This window comes from Hetaerina americana, unplaced genomic scaffold, assembly GCF_022747635.1.
Source record: "Hetaerina americana unplaced genomic scaffold, ioHetAmer1.1.p SCAF_6, whole genome shotgun sequence".
Lineage (NCBI taxonomy): Eukaryota > Metazoa > Arthropoda > Insecta > Odonata > Calopterygidae > Hetaerina > Hetaerina americana.
The window spans coordinates 11,215,863-11,232,755 of NW_027287205.1; the positions used below are offsets into that span (position 1 = coordinate 11,215,863).

Sequence of the window (16,893 nt, forward strand, 5' to 3'; positions counted from 1 at the left end):
TCTCTATACACTCTCTTCCTCTAATCCTTCAAGGTTTCACACCACCCATTCTTACATGGCGAGGACCGATGAGCTCAAAACCCTGGGGCCTCCAACTTGGTGTGACTTTTCCGGCAACCCTGTGATGACTTCGGGTGAGTAATGACATGGAGTAGCCGTTGGAACTTAGGCTCGCAATTGCTTTCAAGTAGACGCTTCGAGCTGCGTCAAAGTTGTTTTACATTGAGATTGCCTTAATCTCATCAAAATTTGGTATAACAATTGGAGTTTGTCGCGATGAATTTTAAGAAGAGGAGTAGTTGCCTTCCAAACAAATACCGTGTCCAAAATACCGAAATGGAAAGTATAGACTCGATTGAATGACTTCGGCGTTACCCTCACTCAAGATATTCTCCCAGGTTAATCACATTCAAAGAATATGGGGAAAGGTAAGAAATAATGAAGACTTATTCGAGGAGTATTGGGTGTGGAGTAGAGTCGAAAATGCAACAGGTTTAAATGTCATTTTTGATGGCGATTATTTCTGAATAACTGCATCCAAGTGCACCAGGGGGGAAAACATATTTTTCTTTTTGTATTATGATTAGCCTAGTATACTGTCATTAACTCATGTAACCTTAGTTAACTTCCTTTGACCTCCTTATGTATGCTTAGAGAAGTGGATCTCACTTGGATACTGTGGTGAATGTACCTGTTATTATCACGGTTGCATGCCAGGTATTGAATCATGCCCAGCCACAAGCCCTGGCGATGGTTCACAAAGTACCATGTAGACATAGAAGAGGTAGAAGCTAGATGCGGTGGGTCTTCTCATCTTATAGTTAGGCCAATTTGCCGGGCGGCCTGGCCTGCTGCACCCTATGCATGGAGACCTGTTATGAGAAGAAACTGAACATGGAGGGTTATTTTCTAGTTCTGGATGCCCTGGGTGGACAATAGAACGATAATAACCTCCTCTGGTCTCGTATGCCATGCACATGGGCAGCCAGGACCTAGATACTCCGCATCAATTGATGCCCATTTTGTTTATACTCCACTGTTTGATTCGAAGGGGATTTCCAAGGGGCAGTCGGATATGTACAGGTTTTGGTGAGTCTGTTTATTAAAGACCAAACCCAAGAGACAGTCGTCCCTGAAGTGCTATTTCTCTCTCTAATTAGACCTTACAAGACTGTCCTTTCTTAATTAATGGCTTAGTGCTCTCATGACACATTATTGGAAAAATTTGCAAAATGTGTCGAGATTTTACACATCTTATTGATACACCAAATGACTGTGGAGTGCCTAGCCAATGAATGCAAATATTTTCCATGATATTCCTGAGGAGGTGCATCTCACTTAACATTTTATTTACAGAATGCATTTAATGATGACATTCTTATAGGAAACTAGTATTAAGCACTTTGTAAAATTCCAGCATACCATTACATAGCAGTTTAGTTTTAACAAATTGAAATAAATGCAGATCCCTAATTTTTGATACACCTTTAATGTATCTACCTACATACCACTTTATCTGAGCAGTCAGTTATTCTAGACTTTTGGAAACTCTTTTCATTCATTTTCCCGCGAAAGTATGGAAGAGATTACCCGGTAGCCTGCTGCTGCATCAGGTTGGCGTTCAACCGATATCGGTGTTGCCTACTTGTGGTTGGAACTCATATGGTGGTCCCATGAATATGACTTGGGAGCTGGATAGCCATGGAGAGTTAGGTGTCTCGATCCCATCCTGGAAGGAACCTGACGGTAAGTCGATATACTCAGTGATGAGGAGTTGTAAGAAAATCTTTTTTTCCAAAAGCCATTAATAAATTCCTGAACAAAGGGTGATCATAAACTATGTAATGAGTGAGTGATGTTATGTCACATAGATTTCACTTTGTTTAATGTCCAAATATTGGTAGGAGTCCTGTGCAGAATATTTGGGTAAAACTCTCTGGGTGAGATTGTAGCACGCTTTGCAAGCACTTGAGTTTAAATGCTGTCTTTAACACAAAGTTTGCAGTTGCACATTTAAATACTTGCCCTCACTATAAGCCATTTTAGTCCTTATGCTGGAATAATTTGATTCTGGTTACTTGCTCGCAACATTCAGCAACATCTCAGCAAAGTAATTTCAATCTCTCTGGATGACTGGGAGTTTTTACTCCCGTCCGCATGTAACCCTTTGGATTATCCATTCTTTGACTTTACTTGCATGTCTCAGGTTATCATGCTGGGTAGGCATGCAATGGGAAACAAAAAATTATTAGGGAATTGGGCCTTTTCTTTCAAAGCAAGTAAAGATCGAACTTGAATAGACTATCAGAATTTTGGATGAATATCTTTGGCATATTTCAAAAGTGTATTCCATTAAAATCTGATGAGAGTTATTGTTACCAGGCAGCCCAGTCATTTGAAATATTGCTAAACTCTAGTTACAGTGGAAAAATATTCAATTTCAGGGAGTAACCTCCGGGTGACCATCCCTAGAGATTCAAGAAATAACAGCAAGCAAGCATTGGTGATATCACCAATCTATAGACTGAGTACATACGCTCCAGGGGGTTCATTGGCCTGCTTCTCCTTTTGGTATAAAGCCTTAAATGGTAAGTTACTCTTCAAATTCATCTAGGAGTGATGAGTTATGAAAGCACCAACTTTTCACATTAGTTGGATGCTGTTCAGTTATCTTGGACTCCTTTCAGAAATGCACACCTCGAGGCAACTCTCTGACGAGCTTTATACCCTTTGTGCCTCCATATCTATAGTCCTGTAATTGTTCAAGGGTGAAAATTTCTTTTTCTAGCAGGTTAATATCTGGGTAAATCATCCTGAAAATGATTGTAGTTATAGCTGATTTTATTATCATTTGGTATTCTACCATCTAATGTAGGTTTTGAACAGACTTAGACTGAACCGTGATTATTTTTTGGCTCTTTCAACAAAATAAGCTTAAACTACCACCCTACTTTTAACCCTTCCTTAATTTTGCATGTTCCCTTCCTCCATTCAACCTTTCTAATGTGCCTTCTGTGTTCCAACTCCTTCCTTGCTTGTGCAATATTTTCCCTTCTATCACAGTCTTCCTCAACCTCTACTGCTATGAGAACTACCTGCCATCTTCTTTTGGTCTATGCCAACATTCCTCTTCTTCCTTAGGCGGGTCATTCAATGAGTCCTGAAAAATAAATATAAAAAAATTATTTGTGGTGGATATTTTAATTTTCAAACTAATATTCATTTATCTTGATACATTTTTCCCAGCGTTTCCAACTTTAAATACTAATGATTATCAGCTACATGTACTAAGCAATGACCTATACTACATTAAAAAAAATCATTTATCTAATGGGCTTTTGATTTAAATAGCAAAAATATGCAATAATTGTATGGTTGTTGTGTACAAATGTACAATATATTATTAACTCTTAAAATCTAAAATACATGGGCAGACTTTACTAACTTATGCACTCAGAGGTGCTTGTATGAGAGTTGCATAGTATGAAAGAAGATTGAAATGAAATAATTGACTTTGTAATTTCACACACTTTGTGGAATTCCACACAACAGTGTGTGGAATTACAAAGTCAATTATTTCATTTCATTTCAATATGTTGTGCAAATTCCATAAAGTTACACCTGAGACAACAAATTTTATGAAAGAAGATGCTTGGCTTTTCCACACAAAAAGTTTTAATGATGACCTAGGTCGCCTTACTACTTGAAATGTTTATGATATAATGCTGTAGTGAACTATTGGTGGAAAATAAAACTATTTTCTGGAGAATAGCCATGCGTCCTTTTTCACAATGAAGGATTTCCACTATTTTATGCCTGAAATTGTGTTTTTTGGTTGCATAGCATGTACTTGTGGGTGTAACCATCTCATCCATGGGTAAAACAATACACATTACTTGCAGGCAGACCCTCATAATGCTGGCTTTCAGCAAAGGTATTGCTGTAAAACACAGCATTGGAGAGATAAAAGACATATGCTGTTTTTCCTCCCTGTAAGGCACCACCACTTAGGGTGTGCAGGGAGAATATGGGATTCATCTCCAAAAGACTAATTACAGTATTGAACCAGTCACAGAGAAGGGCTCAATTTGCAAACCAAGCAACACAAAGCATCACACATTTACTACAAGACCTGGGATGGGAAATGTAGATTTGCAAAGACTCTGAGCTAAATCAAATCTTTTGCAATCATAAGGTTTTGCATTAGGCATAGAAAATATATTTGAGGCCCCCCACAAATGCATAGGCTGGGCAGACAATTGCCACAGCATAAGAGAGATATACTGCTGAATGGGTAGATTCAAGCATTTGTTTTACTGCAAACTATTGGAGTCAAAAACTCAAGGGGGAAACACTAAGTCCAAAATGAGTAAGCATTTGCGATAATATGTAGTAGGGACCATGAAAGATACATTCCCCTCAGCTCACTCTGCTGATGTCCTGAGGCTCCCTACCAGGTGACCTGGGGCCTGATGGCTGGGTGTATTGTAATTTGGGATTCCGTTGCATGTTAGCTTGTCCTTTTTAATGGATATCCTTATTTCTCTTCTAAGTGTAGTCAGTTGAGTCATTTCTCGCACAATAACATTCGTTTTATATATATATATATATATATATGTATGTATTATATATATATATATGTATGTATAATATATATATATATATATATATATATATATATATATATATATATATATATATATATATATATATATATATATATATATATATATCCCACCCCCGATTACAACCTTGACGTGGTGGAAGGGCTTGTGCATTCTGATGACCCCTAGAGCTGTACTGGCTAGAGTAATATAGGTTGAAGGTTAGGAGCCAGACGAAAGGTAGTCCATTCCTCAAAGAGACGGCTGCAATGGCATCTGACCCCAGTGGGGCGGCCAGTAAGTGATGGCATCACGTTAAAAACACTATTGAGGAAGGCAACGGGAAACCACCTCATTTATCATTCCCATGATTTAAATGATGGACAAAACAGAGATTTTGAGTCCTGGCAACTGCGGGGCTCGGCCCAATCGGCCGTGTGTTGTGCCCGGCAGCAGGGGAGGCAAGGCCTCCGTGGGCGTCATCCCACGAAACCCTTGCAAGGGGAAACCAGCAGCAGCAGGTCAGAAAACGCAGGAGAATAAGACCACATTAGTTGGAATAGGAACGTGGACTGTTAGGACAATGATGAGGACAGGGAAACTGGAGAATATTAAACAAGAGATGGAAAGGGGAAAAATAGATGTTTTAGGTCTATGCAAGGTGAGATGGAAGGATAGCCGGGATTACTGGAGTGATAATTTTAGAATAATATACAGCGGTGGGGACAAGAGCCAACAAGGGGTTGCCATAGTATTAAATAAAGAGGTTGGAAGAAGTGTAGTCAACATAGAGCAGGTAACGGATAGATTGATACCAGTAGAGATAAAAGCAGAACTGATGAACTTGGTCATTATTCAGGTATACACGCCTCCGAGCAACCATAAGGAAGAAGAGGTCGATAGAATATACAATCAATTAGAGGACATATTCGCGTGTGTTCCTGCAGGGAAACATTTGATGGTGATGGGGGATTGAAATGCGACGGTAGGCGAAGGAAGAGATGATGATGAGTTGGGGAACTACGGTTTAGGCGCGAGGAATGACCGTGGGGAGAAAGCAGTTGAGTTCTGCAGGAGACGGGGGTTAGTCATCACCAACACTTGGTTTAGACACCACAAAAGACGCAGGTATACATGGAAAATGCCAGGTGACTCAGGAAGATATCAGCTAGATTATATCCTGGTTAGACACAGGTTTAGGAACAGTGTGATAAATTCGCACAGCTTCCCGGGAGCAGATGCGGACTCTGACCACAATTTAGTGGTTATGAAATGTAGCCTCCGTTTCAAAAAGATAAGGCAGAGGTGGCGAGTTAGAAAATGGAATGCTGAAAATGGAATGAATGAATTAAATGGTTTGAAAAGGAAGGAGTACAAACTGGCAGTAGAGGAAATCATGGAGGATGGTAAAGTGCTTAGTACTATCGAAGAAAAATGGGAAAGGATCAAGAAAGGGTTGTCGAAAGCCGCAAAAGACACTATTGGAACCGTTAACGCTAAAAGGACTAGGAAACCATGGATCAGGGATGAGATGATTACAAAGATGGATGAGCGGCAAAAATGGAAGAAAGTAAATATAGAGTTAGGCAAAATGAAGTACAAAGAATTGAACAATAAATTGAGGTGGGCAACAAATAAAGCAAAAGAAGGATGGTGGAAGACCCAGTGTGAGGATATGGAAATTTTGCAGAGGAAGGGTGAGATTGGTTCGCTGTAGAGGAAAGTTAAATCTTTATCGGGAAGTAAGAAAGGAAGGTCGATGATAGCAGTAAGAAAATAGTCGACGCAGGAAAGATCCAAAAGAGATGGAAGGAATATATGGAAGAACTGTATAGTAAAGAACTTCGTGTTGACGAAATCATCTATGCATACATATATGTATATACTATGGTATGATATAATATCTCTAGCTGATCTCTATAATCTACTCGTTAAGTTGGGTTTTGGATGGACACAACTACCAAATAAATATCTCCAAGAAAACACGATACAGCATCCTACTCTACAACAAGTCTCTCTTCATCTCTGTATACTCACTTCCTCCCTTCATTCGGTCCAACTTCCCTATCCTGTTCCTGCCCTTTCCTCATTTGCCAACATTCTCCCCTCTATCACAGATCTTAAAATCCCACTGCCGATGAATACACCCTTCATCCCTTTTTCCTGCCCCCTTATGATTTCTTACGATAATAATGGTCTCTCCTCACCCACCATACCTAGCGGTGATCGGGATGGTACGGTGGCTAACGTACAGACTTCTCAACATAAGGGACCGGGTTCAAATCCTGGACACAGCAAACAGTGGTATTCCACACACCAATTCAACTTTTTTGTATTCTGCCACAGCGTTTATCTTGAAATTTGATTTGTGCAAAAATTTAAATTTGATTAATCTTTTATTTAATTATTCTTATATGACACAGGTGTCCTTCAATTAGTAATCATCAGCAATGGCACTAGGTCTCAGCTTTGGATGGACCGGGATCCCTGGTCCACATGGAAGTTTGTGTCGGTGGCACTTAATCCACCGGTGGATGAATTTGGGGTAAGTTTCAGTTATAATTACCGTAGGAAATGATATAAGGAAAATTTCTGACATTATTAACGTTATGGCTAAACACTGGAATTACATACTAAACATTATTAATCAACGTTGTTGAATTCGAAGCAATTATGTCATAAATATTAATATTCCTACTCAATTACCTTCTTCAGTTTCTTATCTGTTCCCCTCCTTCATGATGTTCGCAAGGTCAATTTCACCTTCATCCAACACGAGTCCTGACAATTCTGCTGCTCAATCTTAAAATCTATACCCACCTTCTCCCAATTTTTTTCTTCTCCTCCAGTGCATGAGCATTTCCACTCTGTTCTGCCTAATTTCTCGATTCTTGAGTATCTTCCTGTTTGTATTCATATTTTTGAATTTAAAACCGGGATTCACAAGCAAACAAGGCTACACTAAACTTGATTATTAGTTTCATATTCTTTAAATGTTGATCTTGAATCAGTACCATTAATTTTCTCATATTCATAAAGCCCCTTTCGTAAGTGAAATTTTAATTTATTTACTTCATTCTAGCAAAATTCTGAAAGTGCTCCCCTGCCTCATATTTGTAATGTCTTAATCGTCAGTTTACCCTAGACTTAAACCCATTTAGAACTACCTATTTTATTATGATTATTGAAACAATATACCTAAAAAATTCATTAAAATGCAATTGTGTTATCAAACTTAGTCACAGAACCAAAAACTAGGTGCTTACAAAAAAATCAATGAGTCTGTTACCTCAACATTTTTAGTCATATCCATGGATGCCTCTATCAGTGTATGATAAAATGGCATTTACATTCTATAATTAAATTTCCAAATTCTTCCATCGTGGCCCAATTGTCATCATCAAATTTGCATATTGAAGAGAGTTTATTTAGGCAATTTCAAAAGCCAGGACATTGGGTATCATTGGAATTATTCCCTAAGTACAGGGTGTTTAGGCAAAGATTCTTCTTCACACTTGGTGGGGCTTTATTGGTCAATTTTTCTTGAGTTCAGAAGTGCTTGGGAAAGGAAAATATTCAGCATCTCACCATAAGATGATTGCTGTTCCATTAGGACACACAAATGTTGTGGACCACACGAATCAATACAAAAGATGTTAGTGATCATATTAAATATTTTTCAACTTAACAAGGAAATAACATATCTTTATCCAGGCAAAACGATTATTTTTTATTCAAGTGCAATAAGGAAAGCTCTTATCACTTTGGAATGATCAAATGGGTAATGCTTTGTTCATTTTTCATACAATTGGATGAGGTATTTAAGAAATATTTTTTGTATGTCTTTGTTTACTCCAAAATCTGACCGTTCTCAACTCCTTATATGCTTGGTTTTATGCCTTAGAGGCAGGGAAACTTCTTAAGAAAAATGTTCTAGCATCATGTTTCTTGGTTCTTTAAGAACTAATGTACATAAAACAGCCGGGGGATGCTTTTTAGGTCACTGAAATTGGAATCGTAAAACAGACTTATGAGGCACAAAAAACGCACGTTGAATGCTTTTTGAAAATGTTCCCGGGAAATGAAAATTTTTTCACTGTAAAATTCAAGCTCGGCTTTCTTAACATGGATCTAGCAGGTGAAGAATATGCCCCATTAGGTTTGAATGTTTGTTACCCAGTGATTGTTTTGTTCAGCTTAGAAAGGATAAAGAATGCTGTGATATTATTTCATTTTGATTTTATCTTTTCCATTAAAAATTTAGTATTAGAAATGGTACATAGTCCCCTTGTGAAAGGAAATTATTGTGAATTATATTTTTAAAAATTAAAAATGATTTTTTCTCTGAAATGTTTCAGATTGGCCTGATTGCTCAAGGTACTGGTAGTGCTCATGGTTTTGTTGCAGTCGACAATCTTTGGTTGGCAAACATTACCGAGTGTGAAGCTATTAAATGGAAATATACAACGGGTAGGTGAATAGAAAATAAGTGATATTATTACTCATATGAGTGGTATGCTACTAGTTATAATAGGTTTTGAATGGAACTAGGCCATACTATGGTACCAATGATACATTCATTTGCCTCTCCTAGAAGAACACAACTTGACACACAAAACTGCAACAAGAATCTCCTCAATTCCACGCATTTCCTTCCTCCCTTCACCTTCTCAATCGGTCTCCACACCCACATTTCAAAGGCCTCCAATCTATGAATATTATCATACTTCAATGGCTATGTTTCTGTGCCAAACATAACTACACTACTTATCAAAGTTTTAACTAGCCTCTTCTTAACATCCCTACTCAATGTCCCTGTCATCAAATCTCTCCTTGCCAAAGCCTCTTTGCCTAGTGCAATTCTTCTCCTTACGTCCCTACTACTTTGACTGTGTTGGTCCAAAACACTTGCAAGAAAGGTAAACTGTTCTACCTGTTCTAGTTTTTGCCCTCCTATTTTAATATTTAGCTTAGTCTTATTCTTTCTAGGAAATCGCATAACCTTTGTTTTATTAATATTGATTCTCATCCCATACCTGTCACACTGAATTTCCAATTCCCTCAGCAATACCTCCGCCACTGGACCCGGAGGGTTAGATGCATCCCTTTGGCTCCCTGACTAACTAAATTCCAAGAAACTAACCCTCAAATGCAGTGACTAATGTTTTAATTCTGTATGGTAATGAAAATGTCGGGTGTCACAGAGCTCATTAAGATCAACGAGGTGTCCCTTTGCTCTCCTGTGTCCTTGAATTTGCTTCACTGTAGGCATTAGTTTTTTTAATTATGAAGTCAATTGAAAACATAAGATTCAGGGTTGACATCTCAAAATCCATCAATTAACCTAAGTATTTTCTTACGTGTTTAGCTTTTATCTGTTCTTTCCTTTGTAGAGAATCTTCACAACCCTCTCCGATTGCAAACTACCAGATGTTTCTACTTTCATATTATATTTTGTGGAAGAGAATGCTGAACAACTGAGTCCATGTGTATTGATAGGCTAACATGGAAGAAAGGGTTTTAGAATATGTGAGCATGCTTTGTGACTGTCAACCCGAAGCATTGGTTGTTCTTAGAGAGGTTCGAAGGGCACCAAAGCACAAGTAGAGGGAAGAAGATTCATGACCTCAATAGCCGTGAAACCCTTTGTAGGGAATGCAGAAGAAGTCGCTGGAAGGGATGAAGGTGCTTCCGGAGAACCTCATGCCTTTACGGGAATGGGTGGCGTCACGATGTCTTGGACTGAGGGAGGGTTAGATGCCACCAGGTGGCATGCTTATTGATTTGGTACTGACCCTGTATCAGTTCCATTGTGAGCTGTTGCTCACCAAACGGGAATACGAGATAAGCGCAGTCCCTTATGTGCTAGTTGCATGGCATCATGGCGATACCATCTGAAAATTAATTTTTAACTCAGGACGTGATAGCATTGATCTAGACATTGACATTCTCCGGTAAATAATCTTTTGTTTACGACAGCGAATCTTTTACTGTACCTTTCTATACATTATGGGTTAAAAGCCTATGGTAGGCATGCACAGTATTGCTCGAGATTTAATTATGCATAATTGTAGCAACAATACGGAGGAAACGCGGTCTGTCGCTTTATCCTTCCCACAAAAGGATCTGGTAAAATGGCATCGACGATGCCGAACACATCCGAGACGCTGTTAATTAAATGTAGTCTTCTATAATTTCCATTTACTAGGACTTTTAAATCTTAAGTTGACTTATACCGATAACAGTATTATTGGAGTGGCTCAAGTTTTGTGTCCTCTGGGTTTTACGGCAGTTATACCTACATATGTACTGTCCTACTCATAAGCTGTAAATCAAATGTATGCTAGTGCAAAGTAAGTCATGATATCCCACTTTGACTGAAGTTGAGTCTGAATCTTTCATCGAATCAATATCTGATTCCAAAATATTTTTATCTTGCTAGAAAACACCACATCCACGCCAAGGCTGTCGTCCCGGGCTGGCCCTGGGGCTGGCTCCTGGGAAAATTCCAGTGCCATCACCCCATTTTCCCGGAGAACGCCATCTCAAGGCCTCTGGACAAACCCATTGAGACGAAACGGTACAACCACAGGGATCGTGATGCCCACCACTACTGCGTCTCAACCTCCAACCACTCGGCGGCCCACGACTTTCCAAATATTAGGGACTAGGCCGCACGACCCTAGAGGTCCCTCGTTAGAGTCCCCGTTGGAGGGGTCTTCTTTGCCCTCCGGGGCAGAAGAGTCCTCAGGCGGGATTCCGTGGGTGGTCATCTGGTCGGTGGCGGCCGTCTCAGCCGTCACTGTGGTGCTGTTGGCGGGTTTCTGGGCCCGGCGACTGGTCGTCCGCCACCGGACTAAAGTCCGGGAGGGTGGGGACGGAGACTCGGACGTGCGCTACCACCTCTCGGACGAGGACCACCTCGACTTGGGCCAGAAGAGAAAAAAGACATGCGAGGGAAATTGAAAAGCTTCCAATGGCTGGATACTCCTCGTGTGGTTTCGAAGGAAAACATCGGTTGGAGATGACCTCTCGCCGGATAGATTGCTGGAGAGATTCTTGTGATATTCCTGTGGGGTGACGGAGAGTTCTCGCGAGGAACGCCACAACTTCCACGCCACGGCCTTCCGTCCAACACCCGCCTCGGGTAGAATTTCATGCTCATCCAAGTGTACGCTTATTCATTTGGCCCGTGAACCCTGAAGCATGGACTCTACTCAGTCAATTTGCGGAAGAACAATATGAGCTGGGTGTGGTCTGGGAGTTCTGTTAAAACCTTAGAAGCGATTCCTTTCCAGAGTAACTGTGACGGAACTTCTTCCCCGGTGTTGGTAGGCATTGGTCGCAGCGGATGAAACCTCTTGCTCAGCTTTGCAGCCGTCTGTAGCTGTAACAGTCGAATTTAGTCAATTTATAGGGAATAAATGTTTCAATCAGGTAAAGTTTGTAGTGAGATTCCAGACACATAGAAGTTAAATTTCAGCTATATTGCCGTGTCCAGCATTTCTGCACCAGTAATTACGCCGGAGTATTAATCTCAAATTATTGATAATTATCTTCGCCTGTCATGAGGTTACTCTTACTGTGGTGTCTAGTGACTATAATGTGGGATGCCAATGGTATATTGCCGTTACCATGAACGGGGTTTACTTGTATCGAGGAAGGGCGGATAACACGTCCAATGACTGATACATCTACTTTTGTACTTATTCTTTTTAACCCTTTTTACTTGTCACCTTTCCTCCGCGATCCTTACAGTTCCGTAGTCCTTGAAGGAACAACTTTGATATGAACATCAGTTCACCTTGGTCATCATTTCTCATTCTTGTGGTTTTCTCTCGCCCTTGCCTATTTTGTTTCGGAAATAGTTATGTTTTTTTTCGTTATTGGAAAAAGATGTCTTATGGTTTTGCATCGTAGTTTAAAAACAAAAATTCATATCATGTTGCCTTACCTACCGAATCCGAGGTATGTTCACGAGGTGTGTCCATTCAATAAGAACATAAAAAATGTCAATGGCAAATTTCTTAGGAGCCTTACGGCAAGGATGGTGGCTCATTATGGAATCCTGGAATACTTGTTCCCTAAAAATGTCACTTGTAAATAATTAAATAAATTATATTAAAAATTCAACTGAAGAGAAGACATGCGTTAAAATCTTATACTCCTGAGTACATCCAGTCAATGTGCATAGTCCGATTGAACGCTTTTTAACGTACATTATCATGTTTTCTGAAGTATGGGAAAGAGTACGTATTCGTACATTTTCCTACTCAAGATTGGCAGTCATTCACGAGTATGCATGAAAATAGTGTTGTGCATTTCACCGTAAAAATGTGTTAATATTATTACGTATAATTGAGCTCTTTGGATGTAGAACTACAACAGCTGCTGGCGAAACGCCTGTATGAATCATCTCGTACGTGGTACCACATGTTAGAAATCTCCTCCTGGGACGCAATAGACGTTGACCTGAGGTCTTGTAACATTACCAATCATTACCCTTAAATGTACTTTGCGAGTTATTTTTTCTTTTTATAATGCCGCGTTAACTTTAATCCACGCTGCGAAACAAAATCTTACATTAAACTGCACAAAACGATTTCCATTCTTATCATATACGATCGGTTCCCGTACAATTATCTTACACATAATTAATTATATATGCAGTGTCGCATTTGAATTGGCTCCGAGTTAATTCCTTCGGAAAGTCTTAGTTCCATATTTTATAAGCCTTCCGGATGGACAGACGCAGACAGTTGTACTGCTGCACTCAACATACTTGTTCTTCGGAAACCTTTTTGTGGCGAAATTGTGTTCCTTCTTCTTTTTCTCCTCTCGGCACAGATCGAACGATCGGCACAGATACCCGTCGAATCGCAGCTACGAGGCTATGCTTCATGCATATAATATGAAGTTTCTATTCCCCTATACCAATGATTTACTAATACTATGTTCTAATATACACTGGAAAAGAAAATACTTATTTTATTTAAATACGAGAGGGACCCAAAAAACAGAAATGTTGTTATAGATTCTTTAGTTCTCAATATATTTAATAAAATTTTGTTCACCTTCAAAGTATTCCCGAATGACCATATTTGACACAAATGCCTTCTAGCGATTTTTGTTATACCTCCTCCACAGTCCCAAAACGCTTTCCTTTCATGTCCCTTTTGAGTCTGTGGAACAAAAATAAGTCACAGGGAGCTAAATCAGGTGAGTAGGGGGGGTGGACAATCGATTTGCCCGAGAGGGCGGTATGAGCCGGCGCGTTATCATGATGAAAGAACCAGTTGCCTGTGTGCCAAAGATCTGCTCTTTTGAACTCCATGACACTCCAGACATCTCACAGAGTTGATCAATGGTTCTGCGACGGTCTTCACGAGTGAGGGCATTGATTTTGTCGACGTTTTCGTGAGTTCTTGTTGTTGAAGTGCGGCCTGAACGGGGTTGGTCTTCAATTTACATTTCACCGTTTTTAAAACGTGCAAACCACTAGTAGACTCTGGTTTTGCAGGGCAGCTTCCCCATAAGCAGTCTTGGGCATTACAATAGTTTCCGCGGCCGATTTCCCCAACAGGAAAAAAAATTTCACTGCAGCGCGTTGCTCTTGATAATCCGCCACCACGTTTTTCGCCGAAATGGAAAAATTTGTTTCACTGAAACAGCCCTCACGGACAAACCGATCAAGTCACAGCGACGGCGCTGCGCATACTGACTCAGGAGGCGTAAGCCTGACGTACGACCTGCCGGTCAAAGGCTTCCCCCACTCTCGCTCCCCACCGCAGCCCAATGCCCGTTACTTTTGGGTCCCCCCTCGTATACCCTGCAAGCCACCGCTAGTGTGTGCGGCAGGGCATGATACATAACAGAATAATTTTACCCGAACATGACCTTACCGCGGTCGAACAATGTTATTATGATCCACTCTCGTTCGTAGAAAAATGATATATTAAAGCTACCTAGTTTACACATAATCTCCATAATTTTTTTAAATGATCGCACTTTAAGCCGTTGTAGTCCCTTTTTTTAAACAAGTATATTTTCCTCATATACTTTTTACTTCGGACCCCATGAATCGAAAACTTAGCATTTACTGTCCTGTGGTCACTTATTCCTTTTATTTTCTATAGTTAAGAATATTTCGGAAATATTCGTTGCCAACAGATAAAAAATATTGTCACCCCTAGTTGGTGAAGTCACGAGTTAATTCAATGAGTACAACTTGAATGAATTCAATAGTGATTCGCAGATATCTTTGTCTTTATGTGCTCTAGTCAATTGATGGAACATTGAAATCTCTAATCAGTTTATAGCGTCGCGATCATTGTGTTGGGATATAACACCTTTGATTTGCTGATATAATTCTTGTATTGAATTGTCTCTGTCGACCGGTCTGTCAGAGATGAGGTTCCAATCCAATAATTGGCTAACTCTCTTTTGTCGTTGGTTATTGCTATTTTCCACTTCCCGAAAGTTGTTTTTTATTATTTCTGATGCGAGAAATGAATTTGCAGAAAAATAGACAGCTCTAAATATTGTGACGCCTAAGATTATATTCCTCTTTCTTTTGGGATTTTGCGCCTCAAGAGGTATAAGGGTTATTTTTCTTTGAAATAGATAAACGTGAAATTCCTCGCAAGCGTTTTCATTAACGGTTTACGACTCGGTTTTCGATGTCCCAGATGTGCGGTTCCCATGTTTTAATAACATTTCTATCTTAAAGTTTTAGATAAATGAGGCTTTAATATGTTAACGATCAGTTTCAAGGTGACCTATCGTCTAGCTCTCAGTCAAAAGCATATTGAACAATACTTTTTCTACAAAATAGTCTATTCTCTTTGGTATTAGAATAGTTCACGCGGGATAATTAATATGGAAATCTATTTTTTACACATCAACGCGTTCTACATGTACACATAATGCTGGCTGTGCGTTTCGAAAATCAAACGAGGTAAAACAATGATAAACAAAAATACTTAGTACTCTTAGTACATATTGGGGTCTTCGTTCGATCCGAAGCCTCTTGTGTACACATGTGACTTCACAAACCTTTTTAATGGTAATTACTTGCTGATGTTGGCCGCACTGATATTTTTATTACTTATTTTAGTACCCTGCAAGCCACGGCTCGGGTGTGTGGCCGGGGATGAATACACAGCAGACCAATTTTGACCCGAATATGATCGTGCCGCGGTCAGACTATGTCATTCTGATCCCTCATCGTTCGTGGAAAAAATGTGTCTACAGCGAAATCGTTGAAGAATTCCGAACCCTGGATGGAGGTGACTTTGAGCATACGCTTTGCTGCTATTTCAAAGGAGAAACCCATGCGGAAAAGAGATCCATAGGTGGCCCATGAAAAAACCATCACGTAGTGCCAGTATATTGCGCACTGCCTGAATAAAGATTAAATTAAGGTTCCTTAGGGGTCTATACCCTTGGCTATTTCTGCTCTACATAATTGATATGCGAGATTGAATCTTCCATGCCAGACCCATCTTTTTGCTTGAGATACTGCCATTCTAATAACTGCCAAAATCAATCCGGAGCTACAACAAAAAGTAGGCTCCACAGTAAGATGCCGTCAAAATTGATTTCAAAACAACTTATTGTGAATAAATTTTCAAAAAATAGTGTGCATACATTTTGACAAAATGTCACTCACGGTTAAACATATGATAAGGACCTAAATTTTGCTGACGGCTTAAATTTCTAGTACGTTCAGTTTGAACCATCCTTTAAATGGTACTTATATATTGGCACCTGAAATTCTGAACTTAATAAAATATTTTTCAGCTGATAAATTTGTTATTTATTACTACCTTAAATATCCTAAAATATATTTATCATTCAAATTTTCAATCTCGATTGTCATATGGCATTATACTCTGGGGTAGCTCAAGCCATAGCCAAAAGATTTTTAAAGTGCAGAAACAGGCCATAAGAGCTATCATAAACTTACCATTCAGGCACTCTCGAAGGCCTCATTTTCAGGAACTGCAAATTATGCCACTGGTTGCTCTTTACGTACGTATATAATGTAATCTTATTCGTTAAGAATATCATGAATATAGTATATACGAACAAAACCTAAATATTCATCATCATTATACCCATACTAAACTTGGCATACACCAATGTGTATGTCAAGTTTAGTATGGGTAGGTATAATGGAGCCAAATTTTTTAACCTGCTTTCTCCAGATTTGAAAGCATCCCCTTCAAAAAAATTCAAATGTAGTCTTAAAATATACTTGCTTATTTAACCTTTGCACTCTGGAGAT

General features: G+C 39.4%; 1 long non-coding RNA gene across 1 annotated transcript; it reads left to right on the plus strand.

Annotated features, from left to right (window-relative positions):
• The first annotated feature begins 29 nt into the window (after positions 1–29).
• On the plus strand, positions 30–2,548 carry LOC139695528 (uncharacterized). The gene is made up of 3 exons (XR_011702325.1): positions 30–134; positions 1,576–1,746; positions 2,445–2,548. It is a non-coding gene; the product is annotated as an uncharacterized lncRNA (long non-coding RNA).
• The last annotated feature ends 14,345 nt before the right edge of the window (positions 2,549–16,893 follow it).